The sequence below is a fragment of the Eumetopias jubatus genome, unplaced genomic scaffold (genome assembly GCF_037043125.1).
Source record: "Eumetopias jubatus isolate StellerSeaLion01/CBP00866 unplaced genomic scaffold, mEumJub1_p1.0 scaffold_1, whole genome shotgun sequence".
NCBI lineage: Eukaryota > Metazoa > Chordata > Mammalia > Carnivora > Otariidae > Eumetopias > Eumetopias jubatus.
This window is the reverse complement of record NW_028274807.1, coordinates 121,485,559-121,509,313: the sequence shown is the minus strand read 5'-3', so window position 1 is coordinate 121,509,313 and position 23,755 is coordinate 121,485,559. Positions and strand designations below refer to the sequence as shown.

The 23,755-nt window shown below is 44.4% G+C and overlaps 1 pseudogene; it reads right to left on the bottom strand.

The window, feature by feature from the left end:
* Window positions 1-19,478: 19,478 nt before the first annotated feature.
* On the bottom strand, window positions 19,479-20,339 carry LOC114205642 (peroxiredoxin-1 pseudogene; annotated as a pseudogene).
* Window positions 20,340-23,755: the final 3,416 nt, after the last annotated feature.

Here is a 23,755-nt window from a genome sequence, read left to right as displayed (position 1 = left end):
AGAAAAATAAAGTATACAACATCATTATCTGATATGTATATATTGCAAAATGATTACTGGAAAGAGATGTTAAAACACTTCACAATCTTGGTAACTTTCCTTTTCCGTTCTGTAATCAGTTCTTTTGCTTCCTTCTTGCCTCTTGGATACTAAATGTTTATTTCCTCTGATTATAAACCTACCCATAGATTCTTATCCCATACTGTGCAGGGTTACAAGTAGATTATATTCAAATGCTAATGCAACTGGTGGCCTGGCTCCCATCCCCCATAATGCCAGGACCCGCTCACCCAAATGCGGGTTCTGCTCATCACAGTTCTTCGAAGGTGCAGCTGGGGCCCAGAGGATGCCTTGAGCAGTTTCCTGGCTAAGACTCACGCCCATGCTTGGCCTGCTCCTGCTGGTCATTAAGTCTAAAGGAGCCTTTTTCTTTTCTTTTCTTTTCTTTTCTTTTTAAAGATTTTATTTATTTATTTGAGAAAAAGAGAATGAGAGATAGAGAGCACGAGAGGGAAGAGGGTCAGAGGGAGAAGCAGACCCCCCGCCGAGCAGGGAGCCCGACGTGGGACTCGATCCTGGGACTCCAGTATCATGACCTGAGCCGAAGGCAGTCGCTTAACCAACTGAGCCACCCAGGCGCCCCTAAAGGAGCCTTTTTCAAGGGTCCTTTGTAAACCACAAGGGTAGATTACTCTTGAGGTCTAGGTAAACACTGTCCCCGCTGAACTCGGCTCAAGTGTAAGGTCTCGTCATTGCAGAAAGCACCTTAACTCCCTCTTTCCAACTCAGGCTGCCTTGCAACTCAGCTGAAGGGAGCAAAGTTCAGTCTGTGCGGAGCCTCACCTTGGCTATACTACCTTTATTGTGTTTGAGCAGTTCTTTCCAACGACCTCGTCAGCCTTACTTGGGCTCCTCAGCCTCCTAGTCCAATCCCCCAGCCCTCAGCCCTGCATCTCCATGTACCTTTAGCTTACCACGTGACCTGAAGTGGTCCAAAGCTCAGCACACCAGGTGGTAGTGGCTAAGCCATTCCTGTGCCTTGGGGCTAGGATCTGGAGTTTCTGGCTTAGTGATCAGCAGGGGAGAGTCCTTCCTGAGCAAGTGGCTTTGACTTTCACCCAGAAGCAGAACCTGAATGAAAATATTAACTTTAGGGGCACCCGAGTGGCTCAGTCATTAAGCATCTGCCTTTGGCTCAGGTCATGATCCTGGAGTCCCAGTATTGCCTTTCCCTTTTTGAAATTGTGTTGTATTTTATTTATTTATTTATTTTTAAGATTTCATGTATTTGACAGATAGAGCACAAGCAGGTGGAGTGGCAGGCAGAGGAAGAGGGAGAAGCAGGCTTCCCGCTGAGCAGGGAGCCCGATGTGGGGCTCGATCCCAGGACCCTGGGACCAGGACCTGAGCCAAAGGCAGATGCTTAACCGACTGAGCCACCCAGATGCCCCGGAAATTGTGTTTTAAATCACAAAAATAATATAGGCTCATTGTAATATTTTCAAATCACACAGAACAATACATATGAGAAGTGAAGTGCCACTTTACCCAAAGGTCAATTCCAGCGCCCTCTCAAGTTTATAGCCACTGATAAGAGTGTATTGTATGTGTAGACACGCATGTGTACGTATGTTTAAATAAGGATGTGTATATTTAAATATACGATCATGTTCTTTTTCTTAATACTGCTGTGGGAAACAAAGGCAAAAGGAAAATTCAATTTCCTCATTACCTGTAGCTCCTTGATGGGTCCTTGAAACAGGCAAAGTAACAGGCTGCCTCAATGTTAACACTTTGCTGAGGGCAAAAGGCAATCTTAGCCCAACCCCCAGGATCCTGTAAATCTACTTTAATGTGTAAAAATTCCTTTGGAAACTTCCTTTATCTCTACCCCCCAAGATATATGTTGGCAATCATCCCTCAAGCATATGACTCACCGATATACATCTGAAGAGTCTCCTGAGTTTTTACTAAACAGTAATAAATGACCTTTTCCTAACAATAGGGAGCCCCCTCAAGGTCCTGAAAACATTGTTTCCAAAATACCTGGGAGGCTTACTCTATCCCTATCCCCTCCCAACTTGAAAGTATATAATGGGCCACTCCTCATGACCCCAGTACCGCTCTTTCTGCCCACGGGTCCTGTCCCGTGCTTTCATTAAAACACTTTTTTTGCACCAAAGGCGGCTCAAGAATTCTTTCTTGGCCATGGGCTCGGAATCCCAGCAACACTCCAAAACTACATCAATACCGCGCCTGTATTGCGGAGACTTTTCAGTGTCAGCTCTATCTCATTCTTTTTAAATTGCTGTTTAGGGGTGGCTCAGCTGCTTAAGCTTCGGACTCTTTATTTTGGCTCAGGTGCTGAGATTGAGCAAGGGGACTTGGTGCTCAGCAGGGAGTCTGCTTGAGATTCTCTCCCTTCCTCTCCCTCTGCCCCTCCCCCCTCAAATAAATAAATCTTAAAAATAACTTAGAAATAGGGTGCCTGGGTGGCTCAGTTGGTTAAGCATCTGCCTTCCGCTCAGGTCATGATCCCAGAGTCCTGGGATGGAATCCCGTCTGGCTCCCTGCTCAGCGGGGAGTCTGCTTCTCCCTCTCCCTCTGCCCCACCCCCATTCGTGCTCTCTTTCTCACTCGAGCGTACTCTCTCTCTCAAATAAATATTTTTTAAAATATTAAAAAATAACGGTTTAATATTTTATAACATGAATGTATTTGACTAAATTAATGGATATTTAGGTCATTCCAAATCTTTTGCAATTAGAAACTATATTGCATTCAAGATTATTGCATGCATTTCCCTGTATACATGTGTATTTTTTTCAAGTTTGTTTATTTTATTTATTTTTTTAAAGATTTTTATTTATTTGAGAGAGAGAGTACATAAGAGGGGAGAGCGGGAGAGGGAGAAGCAGACTCCCTGCTGAGCAGGGAGCCCGATGCGGGATTCGATCCCAGGACTCCAGGATCATGACTTGAGCTGAAGGCAGTCACTTAACCAACTGAGCCACCCAGGCGCCCTAAATTCTTTTTTTTTTTAACATTTTATTTATTTATTCATGAGAGAGAGAGAGAGAAGCAGAGGGAGAAGCAGGCTCCCAAGGAGCAGGGAGCCTGATGCGGGACTCGATCCCAGGACCCTGGGATCATGACCTGAGCCGAAGGCAGACGCTTAACCATCTGAGCCACCCAGGCGCCCGATATTTAAATTCTTGATAATTCTCTCTCCCTACCTTTGTATTTTGTTGCTTTAATTCACATTTTTGTGATTACTAGTAAGGATAAATAACTTTTTACATCCGTATTGGATGTTTATATCTCCTCTATAAATTACATCTTTATTATTATTTTTTTAAAAGATTTTATTTATTTATTTGAGAGAGTGAGAATGAGAGAGAGAGCGAGCACATGAGAGGGGGAGGGTCAGAGGGAGAAGCAGACTCCCTGCTTAGCAGGGAGCCCGATGTGGGACTCGATCCCGGGACTCCAGGATCATGACCTGAGCTGAAGGCAGTCGCTTAACCAACTGAGCCACCCAGGCGCCCTAAATTCTTTTTTTTTTTAACATTTTATTTATTTATTCATGAGAGAGAGAGAGAGAAGCAGAGGGAGAAGCAGGCTCCCAAGGAGCAGGGAGCCTGATGCGGGACTCGATCCCAGGACCCTGGGATCATGACCTGAGCCGAAGGCAGACGCTTAACCATCTGAGCCACCCAGGCGCCCGATATTTAAATTCTTGATAATTCTCTCTCCCTACCTTTGTATTTTGTTGCTTTAATTCACATTTTTGTGATTACTAGTAAGGATAAGTAACTTTTTACATCCGTATTGGATGTTTATATCTTCTCTATAAATTACATCTTTATTATTTTTTATGATTTGTCACTGTCTCTTCTTTATTATATATCCTGTGTTTTAGTGATTTGGATGATTATATGCATTTTTTTTTCTTTTTAGAGAGAGAGCACTGTTGAGCGAGGAGGGGGAGGGGGAGGGACAGAAAGGAGAGGGGAGAATATTAGGCAGGCTCCACACCCAGCTCAGAGCTGACCCAGCTGGATTTCACGTCCCTAAGTTCATGACCTGAGCTGAAATCAAGAGTCCAATGCTTAACTGACTGAGCCACCCAGGTGCCTTGACTGTCTGTACTTCATATATATTTTCCTAATTTATCACTTGTCTTATAATATTGTTTTTTGTTTTGTGTGTTTAGTCCCATAGAAGTTTTTGAATTTTATGCAATAAAAACTCAAATTCTTCGTTCATGGTTTCTGGGTTTCATTTCATGCTTAGGAAGTTTCCATTAATAAACTGAGTTTATGGTAATATTTTCATATTTTCCTCTAATAGTTTTATGGTTTTTTTAGTACTACAATTTTTTTAAAAGATTTTATTTATGTATTTGACAGAGAGACACAGCAAGAGAGGGAACACAAGCAGGGGGAGTGGGAGAGGGAGAAGCAGGCTTCCCACGGAGCAGGGAGCCCGACGTGGGGCTGGATCCCAGGACCCTGGGACCATGACCTGAGCCAAAGGTAGATGCTTAACGACTAAGCTACCCAGGTGCCCCTTTTTAAAAATTTTTTAAAAAGATTTTATTTATTTGACAGAGAGAGCACAAGCAGGCAGAGAGGGAGAAGCAAGCTCCCCACTGAGCAGAGAGCCTGACCCCTGGGCTCGATCCCAGGACCTTGGAATCATGACCTAAGCAGAAGGCAGATGCTTAACCAGATGAGATACCCAGGTGCCCCTTACATTACAATTTTAAGTCTGTCTGGAATTTTTATTTGTATAAGGTGTGAGGTAGAGTGTAACTTAATTTCTAAATAACCAGTTGCCCAATTCCTTGCATTGCACCTTTATCAGAAACTAAATATATTTTTATATATACACGAAGTCTGTTATTGGATTTTCTATTCATTTCATTCATCTATTTGTATTCCCGCAATGATACCATATTGTGTCGATTACTATTGCCTTTTACTATCTGATATGGCAACTTTCCTCAAAATGTCCTTTGCTGTGGGGTGCCTGGCTGGCCCAGTCAGTAGAGTATGTACCTTTTGATCTTGAAGTTGTGAGTTTGAGCCGCATGTTGAGCATGGATTTTATTTAATAAATAAATAAATAAATAAATAAATAAATAAATAAATAAATGAAATGTTCTTTGCTGTGCTCATGCATTTTTACTTCATCTTGAGAATTAGATAAGCTTGAGGATTACGACATGATCACTCCAATAGATGTAAAAAAAAAAGGGCATTTGATGAAATGGACATCCACAATATGGAATACTACGCAGTTGTTAACAAAAAAGGAGTTATTTGGGGTGCCTGGGTGGCTCAGTTGGTTGGGCGACTGCCTTCGGCTCAGGTCATGATCCTGGAGTCCCGGGATCGAGTCCCACATCGGGCTCCCTGCTCAGCAGGGAGTCTGCTTCTCCCTCTGACCTTCCTCCTTCTCATGCTCTCTCTCTACCATTCTCTCTCTCTCAATAAATAAATAAAAATCTTTAAAAAAATAAAAAAATAATAAAAAAAGGAATGATTTGTACTGGAATGGAAAGATCTCCAATACAAGTATATAAAGCAATAGAACAATGCATATGTGATGAATCACTTGAAGTAAAAAAAGAAAAGGTGTATACACACACACCTGTGGTGTATATACATATATGTATACGAGTTTAAAAATGTGAATCCGGAGGGATATAGACATGTCATGGTTTTTGCTTCTGGAGAAGGGAATGAGTGTAGGGACGTACTGGATACTGCGGGGTGTTAGCCACATGCTTTTTTTTTTTTTTTTAGGACAAAGCACTTCAGACAGTTGCCAGGAATATTGTCTGCTGACAGCTAACGCAGAGTGCCTTTAGAAGCCTTACCCTCAGCTGCCTATACCTGGTTGGCCAAGTTTAAGTCCCTCCCTGGGGACTAGTTGCATCCAATGACTGGTTACTATGCAGTAAAAACACATGTTCACTTTGCTCCAATTTGGGACATTTCAGAAGGATCATTCTAGCTTCACAGTTCCCCCAAGATATTGCCTATTATCGCTTCTCTCATCCTTTCCAGACGTTGTTTCTGAGCATACTTCTCAATAAACCACCTGCACATGAATTTGTCTCAGAGTCTATTTCCTGGGAAACCTGGCCTACAACAATGGGCACTGAATTATTGTAGGTGGAGGGGCGCCTGGGTGGCTCAGTCAGTTAAGCATCTGCCTTCAGCTCAGGTCATGATCCCAGGGTCCTGGAATCGAGCCCCATGTCGGGCTCCCTGCTCCATGGGAAACCCACTGCTCTCTCTCCCCAATGCTTGCTATCTTTCTCTCAAATAAATAAATAAAATCTTGAAAAAAAAAAAAATTATTGTAGGTGGAGAACAGGTGGGAGGGTCTTTCACATTTTACTCTCTGATGAAAACTTGAATGAGTGATTATTTATTTATTTATTTATTTGAATTTATTTTTTAAAGATTTTTAAAATTTTTAAATTAAATGAAATTTAATTTTTTTAAAGATTATATTTATTTATTTGTGAGAGAGCGAGAGCCAGCACAAGCAGGGAGAAAGGACAGGGGAAAGGGAGAAGCAGGCTCCCCGTTGAGCAGGGGGCCCTATGTGGGGCTCAATCCCAGGACCCTGAGATCATGACCTGAGCCGAAGGCAGATGCTTAACCGACTGAACCACCCAGGACCCCCCAAGATTTTTTTTTTAAGTAATCTATTCACCCAACATGGGGCTCAGACTCACAACCTCAAGACCTTTTTTTTTTTTTTTTTAAGATTTTATTTATTTATTTGACAGAAAGACACAGCCAAAGAGGGAACACAAGCCGGGGGAGTGGGAGAGGGAGAAGCAGGCTTCCTGGGGAGCGGGGAGCCAGCCTGACGTGGAGCTCGATCCCAGGACCCTGGGATCATGACCTGAGCCGAAAGCAGATGCTTAATGACTGAGCCACCCAGGCGCCCCACAACCTCAAGATTGAGAGTGGTATGCTCCACAAACTGAGCCAACCATGTGCCCCTTGAGTAAATTATTTATAAGAACACACTGTATAATTTTGAATTTGTGTTTAAATACTACTATTGAATAGGGGGCACCTGGCTGGCTCAGTCAGAGAGCATGCAACTCTTGATCTCCGGTTTGTGAGTTCCAGCCCCATGTTGGGTGTAGAGATTATTTAAATAAATAAAGCTTTAAAAAAATGATATATTAAGAGGGACTTAAGAAAAAATAAAAAATAAATACTACCATTGAAAAGGAAATATAGTAATGTTGTCCTGATTTTTTTTTAATCTCTACGCTTAACGTGGGGCTAGAACTCACAACCCCAAGATTGAGAGTTGCATGTTCTACCAACTGAGCCAGTCAGGCACCCCCTTATGTTGAGCTAACTTTTATTATTTTTTTTTAAAGATTTTATTTATTTATTTGAGAGAGAGAGAGAATGAGAGATAGAAAGCACAAGAGGGAAGAGGGTCAGAGGGAGAAGCAGACTCCCTGCTGAGCAGGAAGCCCGATGTGGGACTCGATCCCAGGACTCCAGGATCATGACCTGAGCTGAAGGCAGTCGTTTAACCAACTGAGCCACCCAGGCGCCCGAGCTAACTTTAAAAAAGAAACTGGTGTCTTGTACACCTTTCTTCCCATCCAGTAGTCTCACTACCGTAGCAAGAGTCATTTCATTTTTACATACTTCCCTGAGTGGGAATCACACAGAGTCATGTTTTTGCCTGGCTTGATGTGGTGCAAAGAACCACAGAGTAATGCAAAAACTTCTCATAAAGGTGGATTTTTCACTGCTCTATAAAGATGATAAAAAAACAAAAACAAAGTACAGTTGAACCAGAACAGGTGTTCAGAGAACTGTGGCAACCATTGTGCCAGAGATGAGTTAGTTGTATTCCCCGAAAAAGGAAATTCCTGGAGGAAGTTTATTTAACATCGCAAAGCCTCTCAGCCAAAGTACCAGAGGTGAAACCCAGGGTTCTGAGCTCCAGATGCCCAGTGCAGCATTCTTTCCAAAAAATAAAAATCATCATTTTCTAAAGGCTGACTATATTTTCTGCTTAGGATCATCCTCGAGATGGGCACAGCAGACTTCTATTCTCTAACTAGGGTAGAGGAATTCTTGTCCTTGGAGGGGAAGGGAATAGGGAAATGTGTTCAAAGGAACTGTTTGCTAGTCTGTGGTCACCCTGAGGAAATAGCTGTGGTCCTCAGCTGCTCAGGAGCCCCTTCCTGCCCCACTTTTCTTCAGAATCCTATTTTCAGGTTTCTCTGGGGACTGATCTCCAGAAGCTGTGGGGAAACACTGTCCCACCTTATTCTCACACATCCATGAAACTCCCCATTCAGGAGCTGGTATCTTCAGTCGGCCAATGAATAATTAACCACAAGTGGGGCGGTTGGATACTTCCCTCAAAAATGAGGAACTTCGGGGCACCTGGGTGGCTCGGTTGGTTGGGCGACTGCCTTCCGCTTGGGTCGTGGTCCTGGAGTCCTGGGATCGAGTCCCATGTCGGGCTCCCGGCTCAGCGGGGAGCCTGCTTCTCCCTCTGACCCTCTCCCCTCTCATGCTGTTTCTCTCTCTCTCTCTCTCTCTCAAATAAATAAATAATCTTAAAAAAAAATGAGGAGTCTCCTTCAAAATTGAGGAGTCTGTGTTTGTTGATCCAGGACAATCGTGCTTTGTTCTGCCCCAAACAAACCTCACGCAACCCTAAATGCAGAAAATAACGTGTTAATGAGGAAGTGGAGAAATTGGAAGCTTTGTGTGTTGTTGGTGGGAATGTAAAATGTTACAGGTGCTGTGGAAAAGTATGGCAGTTACCATATGATCCAGCAATCCCACTTTCAGGGATATAGCCCCCAAAATTGAATGTGATACTTTCACATTTATGTTTACAGCAGCATTATTTAAAATAGCTAAAATGTAGGGGCACCTGGTGCCTCAGTCAGTTAAGCAGCTGCCTTCGGCTCAGGTCATGATCCCGGGGTCCCGGAATCGAGCCCCGAGTCTCCCTCTCCGTTTGCCTCTGCCCCCATCTCTCTCTACCTATCTGTCTCTCATGAATAAATACATAAAATCTTTTTAAAAAATAGCTAAAATGTAGAAGTGACCCAATATCCATTGATGGATGAATGGATAAACAAAATGTGGCATATATATATATATATACACACACGGGAATATTATTAGCCTTAAAAAGAAGAAATTCTGTTACATGCTACAACATGGATGAACTTTGAGAATATTATGGTATGTGAAATAAGATAGTTACAAGAAGACAAATACTGTATGATCCCTCCCCACTTAAAAAAAATGTTTATTTTTTTAGTAATCTCGACACCCAGCATGGGGCTCAAACTCACAGCCCTGAGATCAATCGTTGCACGCTCCTCTCACTGATCTAGCTGGGTGCCCTGTATGATCCCACTTACATGAGGTACCTACAAGATTCAGATTCATAGAAACAGAAAGTTGAATGGTGGTTAGTTGCCAGAGGGAAGGGAAAATGGGGAGTTGCTGTTTCATGGGTACAGAGTTTCTGTTTTGTAAGATGAAAAAGTTCTGGATTGGTTGTACAACAATGTAAATATACTTAACATTCCTGAAATGTACACTTAAAAATGGATAGGGTAGGGGGCACCTGGGTGGCTCAGTGGTTAAGCGTCTGCCTTGGGCTCAGGTCATGATCCCAGGGTCCTGGGATTGAGCCCCGCATCAGGCTCCCTGCTCAGCGGGAAGCCTGCTTCTCCCTCTCCCACTCCCCCTGCTTGTGTTCCCTCTCTCGCTGTGTCTCTCTCTGTCAAATAGATAAATAAAATCTTTAAAAAAAAATAAGACTACTCTAAAAGATGAAGTCTATTTAAAAAAAAAATCAACCCAGAGGGACAGAAAAAAAAAACCTATCCAAACATCCAGAGAAAAAACAAATAGCTAACAAAAGAACAATAATCACACTGACAGCAAACATCTAAAAACAAATTAAAAAAAAATTTTTTTATTTATAGATTTTCTTTAGTAATCTCTACACCCAATGTGGGTCTTGGACTCACAACCCAAGGATAAGAGTTGAATGCTTTTCTGAGCCATCCAGATGCCCCACAACAAATTTTTAAAAATTCAGAAAAATACACACAGGGGCGCCTGACTCTTGGTTTCAGCTCAGGTCATGATCTCAGGGTTGTGAGATGGAACCCGAGCAGGCTCTGTGTTGAGCAGGGAGCCTGCTTGAGATTCTCTCTCCCTCTCCTTCTGCCCCTCCTGCTCATGCGCGCTCTCTCTCTCTCTCCCTCTCAAATAAATAAATAAATTAAAAAAATACACTTAATAAGAAATTTAAGGTTAGTTATTGCTAGATATAGTCTTTCCCTAGTCCCTTCTCCCTTCCCCCTACCATTTGTTTTCATTAATATGCATGGCAGCTTTTATTTTGTGAATAGGAAAAGGGTAAGCCAAGGTAAAGGGAGGAAAAAGGAAGTTTACTGAGGGAGGAAAGGATATTTGGTTTTTAATAGTGATATTAACCTCGTGAGGGGAGGGATCTAGAAAGGCCATTGGTCCATTTCCATTTTAGGGGGATAAGATTATTCCCACATTAGTCTCTATGGGGTAGGAGACTACCGTAGACTTTTTTTATTTTTATTTTTTATTGAGTGATAGTAAAGTTTATTCAATAATAGAGTACAAAGCTCCCGAAGAGAGAAGGGACCCCAGAGGGTTGCCCACTGTAGACATTTTCAATGACGGTGCCCATCTGCCTAGGAACTTGGAAACTCTAAAGTACACTTAGATATATCATCCCATTTAGGCTCTGAAAGAGGTAACTCTCCAACTCTGTCAGGCAATGCCGACTGCAACATTTCTAGATATCTTGGTTAATCTTTTTTTTTTTTTAAGATTTTATTTATTTGACAGAGAGAGAGAGAGAGAGCACAAGCAGGGGGAGTGGCAGGCAGAGGAAGAAGCAGGCTCCCTGCTGAGCAGAGAGTCAGACGTGGGGCTCAATCCCAGGGCCCTGGGATCATCGCCCAAGACGAAGGCAGACACTCAATCAACCGAGCCACCCAGGCGCCCCTATCTTGGTTAATCTTATACTTCCTGATATTTATTGGTTGAAATTCTGTAGGCCCCCTCTCATTCCAATGTTTCTTTTTGCTTATGAGCAGAGAAAGGCAGGCTAAGATTTCAAAATTTTTTACCTACAGCCTGGACCTTTCTCAGGAACTCTGGACTGCTATCTGAACATTACCACTGGAATGTCTAAGTAAGTATCTCAAATTTAATATGTCCCTAAATCAAGCTCTTGATTTCGTTCTTTCAATTTACTTGTCTTGCAGTCTTTCCTATTGCAGAAAATGGCAAATACCACCCTTTCAGATGCAGAGGCCAAAAACTTGGAAGCATCCTTCCTTTTTTTTTTTTAATTTTAAAATTTAAAATTTTTATTTTTTAAAGATTTTATTTATTTGACAGAGAGAGAGAGACAGCTAGAGAGGAAACACAAGCAGGGGGAATGGGAGAGGGAGAAGCAAGCTTCCCGTGGAGCAGGGAGCCCGATGAGGGACTCAATCCCAGGACCCCAGGATCATGACCTGAGCCGAAGGCAGACGCTTAATGACTGAGCCACCCAGGTGCCCCCATCCTTCTTTTTCAGAAAAGATTTTCATTTAAGTAAACTCTATGGCCAATATGGGGCTCAAACTCATGACCCTGAGATCAAACATCGCATGCTCTACTGACTGAGCCAGCCAGGCGCCCCAGGCAAACTTCCCTTCACACCTCATGTCCCATCCACCAGGGAATCCTGTTGGCTCTACCTTTCAAAATATATCTACAATCCAACCACTTCTCATTACCTCCATACTGGTCCAAGTCTCCACTATCTTTCACTTGGAACACTGCAGTAGCCTTCTTAACAATCACACGTGGTAGGAGCTCAATAAATAATTATGGAATGCATACATGCAGCAATGCCCAGGTATGGGTTATCATTGGCTCTCTGGTGATTCATGGTTAAACTTGAGACTCCTTGCCATATTTTGGAGAAAGAGTGGGAAGAAGTAATATTTGGGCAGCAAGTACTGTGGGCTCATGGAGACAATGGGGAAAGTTGAAACAAACATGACAAATACAGGAGAGAGGATTTAGTGGCATTTGAACTCAGTGGGAATCAGCAAAGTTGCTCCCGGGCACTGAGTGCCCTGTCCCTGCTGTTGTGGTTGCCCATTCTTTCCCCGTATAGAGCCTGGCTGCACATCCCACTTCCTTCTGCTGACCAGTCCAACCTGGGGTCCTGTGAGGTGATCTTCAAGAAGTCCAGGCAGATGAATGACCTTTGCTGAACATCAGGTGAAGAGAGCAGTTTCCCCTCTGAGCTTTGGGGATGGTGCATCCTGTGGAGGGAGGGAATTGAGTGGACTGAGCAAGCTCCTGGAACTGGGGCTGGAGAGGCAAGGTAAGGAAGGCATGGAGGTGTGGCCTGGCCTAGGATCCTTCCTTCTCCTCCCGGGCCCCCCCTTCCCTTCCTTTCCCCTCTCCGCATAGGAGATCCAGCAGCTGCTTCTGACAGCTTAGGTCTTCTGCCTGCTTTCAGAGTCATTCCAGAAGCTCATTCACTGTTCTTTGCCCTCTTTTTAGTCATTCTTTCAGTGAACCCCTAACGCCTGGTTCCCTTGTCTCTATCACCAGGGGCTCTTTTCCAGATTGGCTAATGGAGTATAGTTTGGGGAAAGTGCCTGGCTGGGTCCCCTACATGTTGAGTTCAATTTCCTCCTTTGGGTGTGTTTCAGCTTCCAAATGGGATCTTTGCCACTACAATTATAACAACCACAATCTGCATGGAGGTTCTTAAAGCTATACAGGCAGACAGAAAACAGAAAGGAATTCTTTTTTTTTTTTTTTAGAGATTTTATTTATTTGAGAGAGAGAGAATGAGAGAGAGAGAGAGAGCATGAGAGGGGGGAGGGCCAGAGGGAGAAGCAGACTCCCCGCCGAGCAGGGACCCCGACGCGGGCGACGCGGGACTCCAGGATAATGACCTGAGCCAAAGGCAGTCAGTCGCCCAACCAACTGAGCCACCCAGGCGCCCAAAACAGAGAGGAATTCTTTTTTTTTTTTTTTTAAGGTTTTATTTATTTATTTGACAGAGAGAGACACACAGAGAGAGGGAACACAAGCAGGAGGAGTGGGAGAGGGAGAAGCAGATCCCCTGCCAGCAGGGAGCCCAATGCAGGACTGGATTCCAGGACCCTGGGGTCATGACCTGAGCCAAAGGCAGACGCTCAACCAACTGAGCCACTCAGGCGTTCTTAAGAAAAGACAAGCGGTTATCAGAATTTCCACTCCCATCAGACCCAGAAGCTCTGTACTCGCCTGCCCATAACTGCTTAGGGAGAAGTATTTAACCAGCTTGCCGCTCTCAATAACCACATTGAAATCAGACATCCTGAGGGAAAGGGAAGTTTCCCCCACCCCTACTTGCTCTTCCTCCAGCCTTCCCCATCCAGCCAGTAACACCGTTATTCACCTGGCTGCTTGAGAGGAAAAGCTAGAAGTTTGCCTTTATTTTCCCCTGTCCCTCACCCCTCACCCTTCCTATCAGCAAGGCCTGTTGCCTCTACAAAATAGGCCCAGAATCTATCTTCTCTCCACCACTTACTGACAATTGTCTTCATCGTGGGCAAGTGCGGTGTCTGTTAACTGGTCTTCCTGCTCACTTTTGTCTTGATACAGACTGCTCTCCTCCCAACAGCCCTAGCCATCTTTCAAGGACGAGCCAAATTCCCTTTCACATCGCCCCAAAAGCTCCCACTGAACCTTTGAACTTTTGATTCATTTCTAAGTTCTTCTTCTTCTTCCTCTTCTTCTTTGAGAGAGAGTGTGTGTGTGCACTGTGCGGGGGGGGGCAAAGTGAGAGTGAAAGAGAATCTCAAGCAGACCCCCCACTATCCCATGACCTTGAGATCATGACCTGAGCCAAAATCAAGAGTCAATTGCTTAACCGACTGCACCACCCAGGCGCCGCTGATTAATTTCTGACTTCTTACCATGGTGCCTGAGACTCTGCACACTGTGGCTCCGTTCCTTTCTCTTCAGTCACACATCTACTGCTCCCTCAGCCACGTGGCCTTGTCTGTTCCTTCAGTGTGCCAAGCTTGGTCCTGTCTCAGCGCTACAGGATTTGTTGTTGGCAATGCTTAAAATGCTCCATGAAGATTTCCTTCTGGCTGGCTCCTTAGTATTCAGGTCTCAGCTCAGTATTGTTGCCCCGTAATGAAACCTTCCAAAACTCAGGGGCTTCAAAATAGCAGTCATTTATTTTGTTTATATATCTGTAATTTGGGCAGGGTTTGATGGGAAAGATGCATTTTTGCTCCATGCAGCTTCAGATGGGGCAAATCACCCAAGAGTGGGGATCTGCTTCTAAGGTGGCTCACTCACATGGCTGGCATGTTGGCGCTGGCAGTGGTCCATGAGCTAAGCCAAGGTGGAAGCATGGGGGCCTTGGTTGTTCGTGTAGCTTGGTTTCAAGGAAAGTATCCCAAGAGACTCAGGCAGAAACTCTATTGTCTTTCCTGACCTCAGAAGTCACATAGCATCACTTCTGTTGTATTTTATTAGTTCAGCAAGTCAAAAGGCCTGTCCAAGATTAAGTGGAAGGAACATGGACTCTACCACTTGAAGAGGGAGTATCAGGGTTCATGCAGAAATGGAAAGATTGCTCTTCTGGATAATTCTGGGTAATGTTATCTACCACAGCTACGTCCTCAGTGTGACTTTTACTGACCACTCTGTATAAATTAGCTCTTCCTCCCCACCCCAAATAGCCATTCTTTATCATTTTAGCCTCTGGTTCCTTCATAGTACCTACCATTATCTTGAATTATATTGAATGGGGCGCTGGGGTGTCTCAGTCGGTTAAGCGTCTGACTCTTGGTTTTGGCTCAAGTCATGATCTCATGGGTCATGGGATGGGGCTCTGCACTCAGCAGAGAGTCTGCTTGAAGATTCTCTCTCTGTCTGTCCCCCCACTCCTTCTCATGTAAGCACGTGCACATGCCCTCTTTCTCTTTCTCTCAAATAAATAAACCATGCAAAAACGATCTTGTCTATTCATTTATTTTCTCACTTTCAGCCTTACACAAGAATGTACATCCTCTGAGAACAAAAGTCTTGCATGAAGGAGGCCAGCTGGGAGGCTGATACCCTGAGCTCTGGCAGTTGCAGTCAGAGGTGATGGTTATCTAGCGATACGTAGGGATGGAGACATTGGTGTTTAGACTGACTGACTATGGGGGATGACGTGAGAAAGGAGGACAGTGGGTTGCTGGTCCATCTCAGATGGAGAAAGGGCACGGGACTGAGGGCATGCATGGCTCAGGATTCCCTGGCAGAGGCCGTGCTGAGACCTGCATCCTGGAGTGGTGGTGTTTGTGTGGGGAGACTGGCTAGATGCACAACAAATCCCTTTCTTTTTCTTTCAAGCTTCCAGCCACATTTCCCAGCCTTTCTGCAGTTAGATGGGGGCCAGGTGAAGCTATGTCAAAAAAATACAAGTGGAAGCAGATGTGGACCACTCTCTGTGGTGGCCTATTGAATGCCACCCTGTAAGATTCTCCAGCCCCCCTTTCCCTTCCCTACAGGAGGCGTGTTAAGGATGGCAGCATCACAGAGGGGGCAGGTCTGGGTTCCCAAAAGACTATGTGGAGTAGAGAACCACTCCCTCACAACCTTTTTTATTTCACGACACCAAATTTTTGAAGAGACAAGGATAGTTGTATAGTATCTCCATATTCAAGATTGATCTCAATGTTTCTTCTTGCTCTTATTTAACTTCTTCCTCTGTTCTTTGTATTTTCTGCCAACTCAGAGTCAGCTCTCTAGCTTGATTAGCATCAGGTTAACTTTTTTGGTGAGAAATATTTTGAAGATGATGTACTTTATGTTGTATTCTATCTGGAGGGACATCAATGTTAGGTTGTCCCACCTCTGGTCCTGTTATGTTTGAAGACTGAGTTTAGATGGTGGTTGTTATGTGTCTCCATTGTAAAGGCCCTTCCCCCTTTTGCAATTAGTGTGTAGACTATGAGGTAACCCTTGGTCACCATTCTGACATCCTGTTCTTAAACAACATTTCATCTAATCTTTTTAGCATCCGTTGTGGTTTCTTCCCTCAATTGTTTACATTTACTATTTTTCTAGCATTTACTTAGCAACTTACTAGTTGCTGAGCACTCTTCTCTGGGTTCTACCTGTATTTTCTTCCTTCCTTTCACTCTTTCTTTCTTTTTCTTTCTTTCTTTCAAGACTTATTTATTTATTTATTTGAGAGACAGAGTGTACACATGTGGGGGTGGGGGGAGGGGCAGTGGGAGAGGGAGAGAGAATCCCAAGCAGACTCCTAGCTGGGTGCAGAGCCTGACTCGGGGCTTGCTTGATCTCACGACCCTGAGATCACAACCTGAGCAGAAACCAAGAGTCAGATTCTTAACCAACTGCACCACCCAGGCACCCTCTTTCTTTCTTTTAAAGTAAGATTTACACCCAACGTGGGGCTTGAACTTACCACACTGAGATCAAGAGCTGTATGCTCTACGGACTGAGCCAACCAGGTGCCCCTATATTTTCTTTTTTAATCATCACAGTAACCTTATGAGATAACTTTATTTTATTACTATTATTTTTAAAGATTTTTTAAAAAAGATTTTATTTATTTATTTGACAAGAGAGAGACAGCGAGAGCAGGAACACAAGCAGGGGGAGTGGGAGAGGGAGAAGCAGACTTCCTGCTGATAAGGGAGCCCGATGCAGGGCTCCATCGACCTGAGCCGAAGGCAGACGCTTAACGACTGAGCCACCCAGGTGCCCTATTATTATTTTTATACTTTTAAAAAGTAAGCCCTACCCTCAAGTGGGGCTCGAACTCACGACCCTGAGATCAAGAGATGCATGCTCTACTGACTGAGCCACAGAGGTGTCTGAGATAACTTTATAAGTGAAGACTGTGAAATAGAGAAGGTGTATTGGTTTTCCACTACTGTTATAATAAAACACCACAAACTCAGTGACTTAAAACAACATAAATTTATGGGGCGCCTGGGTGGCTCAGTTGGTTAAGCGACTGCCTTCGGCTCAGGTCATGATCCTGGAGTCCTGGGATCGAGTCCCATATCGGGCTCCCTGCTCAGCGGGGAGCCTGCTTCTCCCTCTGACCCTCTTCCCTCTCGTGCTCTCTATCTCTCATTCTCTCTCTCTCAAATAAATAAATAAAATCTTAAAAAAAAAAAAACAACATAAATTTATCTTATCTTAGTGTTCTTGAGGCCAGAGGTTTGAAATGGGCCTCACTGGACTGAATTTTTTTAAAGACTTTTATTTATTTATTTGAGAGAGAGAGAGCATGAGCAGGGGAGGGCAGAGGGAGAGAGACAAGCAGACTCCCCACTCAGCAGGGAACCCAAGACAGGGCTGGATCCAGGACCCTGAGATCATGAACTGAGCTGAAGTCCTACCCATGTGCCTAATTTCAGTCTCATTGGACTGAAATTAAGGTGTAGGCAAGGCTGCTTTCCTTCAGGGGGCTTTAGGAAAAAATCTGTTCCTTGCAGGTTTTAGAGGCTACCTGCATCCCTTGGCTCATGGTTCATAGTCCCCTTCTAGCTTCAAAGCCGGCATTGGTGGGCTGAATTCTCATATGTTCTCACCCGGATCTTTTTTTTTTTTTTTAAGATTTTATTTATTTATTTGACACAGAGAGAGAGAGAGCACAAGCAGGGGGATGGGCAGGCAGAAGGAGAGGGAGAAGGAGGCTTCCCGCTGAGCAGGGGAGCTCAGGGAGCCCCGATGCGGGGCTCGATCCCAGGACCATGGGATCACAACCTGAGCTGAAGTAGACGCTTAACCGACTGAGCCACCCAGGCGCCCCTGTCTCTTTTTCTTAAAGATTCATTTATTTATTTTAGAGAGAGAGAGAGCAGGGGGAGGGGCAGATGGAAAGGGAGAGAGAAAATCTCAAGCAGACTCCACACTGAGTTCAGAGCCTGACACGGGGCTAGATCTCATGACCCTGAAATCATGACCTGAGCCAAAACCAAGAGTCGGATGCTTAACTGACTACACGACCCAGCAGCCCCAACTTGATCTCTTTTTGAAGAAAAGTTTTGCTGTTATTAGTTACATTAGTGGTTCTCAACTGACAATGATTTTGCTCCCTAGGTGACATCTGGCAATGCCTGGAGACATTTTTATTGTCACAACTGTGGAAGTGTCACTGGTATCTAGTAGGGAGAGGCTGGTGATGCTGCTGAACATCCTACAGTACATACTAGTGTCTTCCACTGCAAAGAATTATCTGATCCAAAATGTCAGTGGTTCCACATGTGTTCCCCTTTGTCCACTGTGTAAAAGCAGCTCTATCTCCTCCTGCTAATCAGGGTCAATTGCCTTTTCCAGTGTGGTGACTCCTTTTTTCATTGGCAGGATGCTGGTGAGGAACTGCATCTTGTAGTTCAAAGGGAACTTGTCGTGTCCCCCTTGGGGACCAGAACCTCCTACCTTGCAGAGTTCAGACTTGCAGGCACAGGAAGCACAAACTGGGTCATGGGAGAGAGGGCAAGCTTCCATGTTTTGGTTCCCAGACCCAGGAGGATGTTCTGTTCCGCTGCAGCCTACCTTCTCTGGCTTAGCTGACGGATGGTCTCTCGGCTGCCTATACTCCAGTCTCCCTTTGCAGCTCTCCTGCCCTGTCTCCTAACTCTGTCTCCCACTTGGATTAATTTTGTCTCCTCGGATAGCCTTTTGAGCTCCTGCCACCAGGTCCCTGGCTTCCCCCTCTGGGAGGCTTCATGGATTCCTTGGGCGCTCAGGAAGTTCCTACCAGCACCTGTTTAAGACTAGTTCTAGTGCTACCAAAGGGCCCCACAGATCTTTGCCCAGATAAAATGTCCTGAGGCGGTACATTTCCGAAGACTAGGGCAGACTTTTTGAGGAGAACCGCTTACTGCTGAGTTTATCTGTCTACTTCTTGTTATATCAATGCTTTGGTTAGAATGGGGATATACTTTTTTTTAGGATTTTATAGGATATACTGTGAGCCCTGCCAGGGCTGGTTGGTTTTTTTGTGGTCATTGTTGTTTCTTTTGAATGGGTAATGATTCACAGGGTTCAAAGTTCAAAAGGCACAAAACAGTATTCAATGAAACGTTTCCCTCCTACCTCTATTTTCCAGCCCCCCAAGTTCCCCTTTCTAAGCACAACAAATGCTTTCAGTTTTTCCAGATGCCATAACACACACATTTATATTTGTTTAGCCACATGGTAACATACTATACGATTGTTCAGAACCTGGTGTGTATGGTTTTTTGAAAATCTAACAGTGTATCTTATAGCTTATTTCCTCATTCTACTTTTTTTTCTCGGTTCAAGTTTAATAGAAACAAAACACAAAACGTGATGCTCTGCTACTGTACATACAGTTGGCCTGCCCCGTAACAGCTCAGGCCCTTCTCTCCAGAAAAGAAAGGCTGGCCTCCCCAACCCCTGCAGAAAAGGCCTGTCCTGTCCCCATACCACATCTGCACAGTCTAAAGTCTTATGTTCTAAGCATGACAATAATACAAGAGAGATTTTGTTTTCATGGCCACCCACTGCAGCCCAGCCCTAAAACGACCCGGCGCTCACTTCTGGTTAGAGAAATATTCTTTGCTCTTCTGGACATCAGGCTTGATGGTATCACTGCCAGGCTTCCAGCCAGCTGGGCACACTTCCCCATGCTTGTCAGTAAACTGGAAGGCCTGAACCAGTCGCAGAGTCTCATCCACAGAGCGGCCTACAGGAAGGTCATTTACCGTGATCTGCCTAAGGATACCTTTATCGTCAATGATAAAGAGGCCCCTGAAGGAGATGCCTTCATCAGCCTTTAAGACTCCATAGTCCTGAGCAATGGTACGCTTGGGGTCTGATACCAAGGGAATGGTCATGGGTCCCAGTCCTCCTTGGTTCTTGGGTGTGTTGATCCACGCCAGGTGACAGAAGTGAGAATCCACAGAAGCACCAATCACTTGACAGTTGAGTTTCTTAAATTCTTCTGCCCTGTCACTGAAAGCAATGATCTCCGTGGGGCACACAAAGGTGAAGTCAAGAGGGTAAAAGAAGAACACAATGTATTTTCCTTTGTAGTCAGATAGGCTGAGATCTTTGAACTGGCCATCTGGCATAACAGCCGTGGCTATGAAGTTGGGGGCAGGATGCCCAATTTTGGCATTTCCCGAAGACATCTTGCTATCAGCGGCTCTGAGAGCAAAAAGGCCGAAAACAAGGCAGGAAGAAGACACTCCTCATTCTATTTTTATTCATGCTTTGTTGCGTGTGTGTGTGTGGGGGGGTGTGTGTTTGTGAATGTAATAATTTATTTAACTAATCAACTAATTGATGGGCATTCAGTTTTTTTTTCTAATCATCTGAGATTACAAACAATGTTGCATGAATAACTGTGTACATTCTAGGTGTAGAAGTATAGAGGATAATAGCTGGGTCAAAGAGTATTTACATCTGTTGTGTGTTTTTTGTTTTTTTTTACTCTATTGCCTATGCTGTACTTTTCATTGCCATGACTTACTTATTTTATAACTAGAAGTTTCTATCTCTTCATCCCCTTTATCTGTTTCACCCATGCCCCCACGCACCTCCCTTCTGGCAACCACCAATCCGTTCTCTGTATTTAAGAGTCTGTTTTCTGGTTGGTTTGTCTTTTGGGTTCCACATATAAGTGAAATCATGTGGTATTTGTCCTTTTCTGTGTGAATTATTTCACTTAGCACTCTCCTGTCATTTGAGAGACAACTCCCAAATCACCTTCCACAGAGATTGCTCTCAATGTCTGTTTCCCCAGAGTTTTGCCAACACAAGGTATTAGCAAACCTTTTTAATCTTTGTCAATATGAAAGGATAAAAGTAGTATCTCAATATTGTTTTGTATTAATATTAGCCATATGAAATTGCTGGTTTAGGTAAAAATAATTGTTGAATATCAGCAATTTTATGTGGTTTATTTCTTTCACTGTGAGATGGAGAATTTCTTTCGAGAGAGCAAGAGAGCTTGTGCACGTGGGCACACACACACACACACACACACACACACAGGGTGGGAGAGGCAGAGGGAGAAGGAGAAAGATAATCTTTTTTTTTTTTTAAGGTTTTATTTATTTACTTGACAGAGAGATAGAGCTAGAGAGCACAAGCAGAGGGAATGGCAGAGGGAGAGGGAGAAGCAGACTCCCCGCTGAGCAGGGAGCCCGATGTGGGGCTCGATCCCAGGACCCTGGGATCATGACCTGAGCCAAAGGGTGGATGCTTAAATGACTGAACCACCCAGGCACCCCTATCTTATTTTATTTTATTTTTAATTTAATTTTTTTTATTCATGTGACAGAGAGAGAGAGAGATAGAGAGAGAGGGAATATGAGCAGGGGAGAGAGGCAGAGGGAGAGCGAGAAGCAGACTCTTCGCTGAGCCAGGAGCCTGATATGGGGCTCCATCCCAGGACCCTGAGATCACGCTCTGAGCTGAAGGCAGACGCTTAACCATCTGAGCCACCCACGCGCCCCTATTTTTTATTGAAGTATTGAATCTTGTAGATTTTTCCACATTAGCACATACAGATTTGCTTCACTAACTTCAATGGTTACACAGTCTTTCACTGGATAAATGCATCATAATTTATTTAACTATTCCTCTGTTGATGGACATTTAGGTTGTTTCCATCTTTGACAAGACTGCCACATACCTTCTTGTTCATGAGTCTTTGTGCAAATGTGCAAGTATATCTTTAGGATAAGCTCCTAGAAGTAGAATTGCTGGGTCAAAAAATAGGGCATTTTAAGATTTTGATTGATATTGACGGACTATTCAGATAATAGGTTGAATTAGCTCTCCTAACTCAGAGGAACTGAGGCCCCTAGATCCAAGTGCTCCCCAGTCCTGTCATGCCACTCATCCCAGCATTCTGAAGGACTCTCCTCTTTGGGACATTTGGTCTGATGCCAATACGGGTCTCAAATGTCTCTCATTGGCACAATCTTTCTAAAATTACATTTTATTTTGTACAATGGATGCACCACAATCTTCTTAGTCATCTCCCTATTGTTGGATCTTTACTGAGGTTGCTCCAAAACAGAGTTATGTAGATAATCTTGCAAAGAGCCTTTTGGTGAACAGGTCAGCTCATGTTTATGTCAAGTAGTTGCCCAAGCAAATAATAATGGCTAACATTTATTGAGCACTTGCTATGAGCCAGGCCCTGCTCTAAACCCTTTGTGATGTATTTTCTCAAAAATCCTATGAATTGGTTATCATTATTATTAGCTTAATTTTATAGATGTGAAAGCTCAGGCATCCAGGTAAAAAGTATTTCCAGGGCTCTAGACTTGATAAGGGATGGGGCTGGAGTTAAAACCCAGTCAATCTAGGGGCACTTGACTGGCTCAATCGATAGAGCATACTCTTGTTCTTGGGGTTGTGAGTTCAAGTTCCACGTTGGGCATGTAGAGTTTACTTAAAGAAAACCAAACCAAAACAAACCCAGTCACTCTAGCTCCAGTCAGTGGAGCATTTGGCTCAAAGTGTAAGCACATTTAAAAAAGTCAGATGCTGGCACCTGGGTGGCTCAGTTGGTTAAGCGACTGCCTTCGGCTCAGGTCATGATCCTGGAGTCCCGGGATCGAGTCCCACATCGGGCTCCCTGCTCGGCAGGGAGTCTGCTTCTCCCTCTGACCCTCTTCCCTCTCGTGCTCTCTATCTCTCATTCTCTCTCTCTCAAATAAATAAAATTTTTAAAAAAAAAATAAAAAAAAATTAAAGTCAGATGCTGTCAAATTACTCTCCAGGAAGGTTGTGGCATTCTCCGGTCCCACTAGAGGGAAGATAAAGGCCATTTTTCCTCCAAGCGGTGTATCTTTTTCATTCCCATATCTTGGGTGTAGGGGATATGAAAATGAAATACACCCGGCAGAAGCAGGTGGGTGCCCTGGACTGCTGAGCTGAAGGATGGCTGGCTGGCCAGTAGGATGAAGGAAGGGGGCAGACCGGTGTGGAGCGAGGGTGCCTGGGTGCATCAGAGGAACCATGGCCCAGTGCACAGTCCTGCCTTGAAAACGCATTCATTTAACACAGTGTGAAGCGTTTATTTTCCTGCTCTTACCGCACCTAGCTGCTTGGTCGCCCTCGCCCCTTCTTTTAGGTATCTGCTGAAGTGTCTCCCTCTGAGAAGCCTTCCCTGACCACACTGTAGAAAGTGAGAATCCTTACCTCACTCGACAACTCCTTATTCTGCTTTAGTTTTCCCCGTAGCATTTATCCCCTTCTGCCATCTACCTACTGCTTTTTACTATTTCTATCTTGTTTATTGCCTGTCTTCCTGCCTCCCCTCGCTGCCCCCACAACAGAATATAAACCTCACCAGTGTAGTGGTTTTGTCTGTTTTGTTCACTCATTTATCCCCAGTGCCAAGGACATTTCCTGGCATTAGCAGGCGCTCAATCAGAATCTGGTGAATAATCTTCTTATTCACTGTTCCAGGAAGTGAAGGTGCAGCAGCCAGCAAGACAGAGGACCTGCCCTCAGTGCCCGACTTGAGTCCTGCTGGCGGTAGCGGCCGGGAGAGGCTCTCGCCACCCTGTGCTCAAAGTCTCTGGGCTCCGGTCTCAGGAAGGGTGACCGGTAGCGACGCTCCCCGCGTCTGCCGG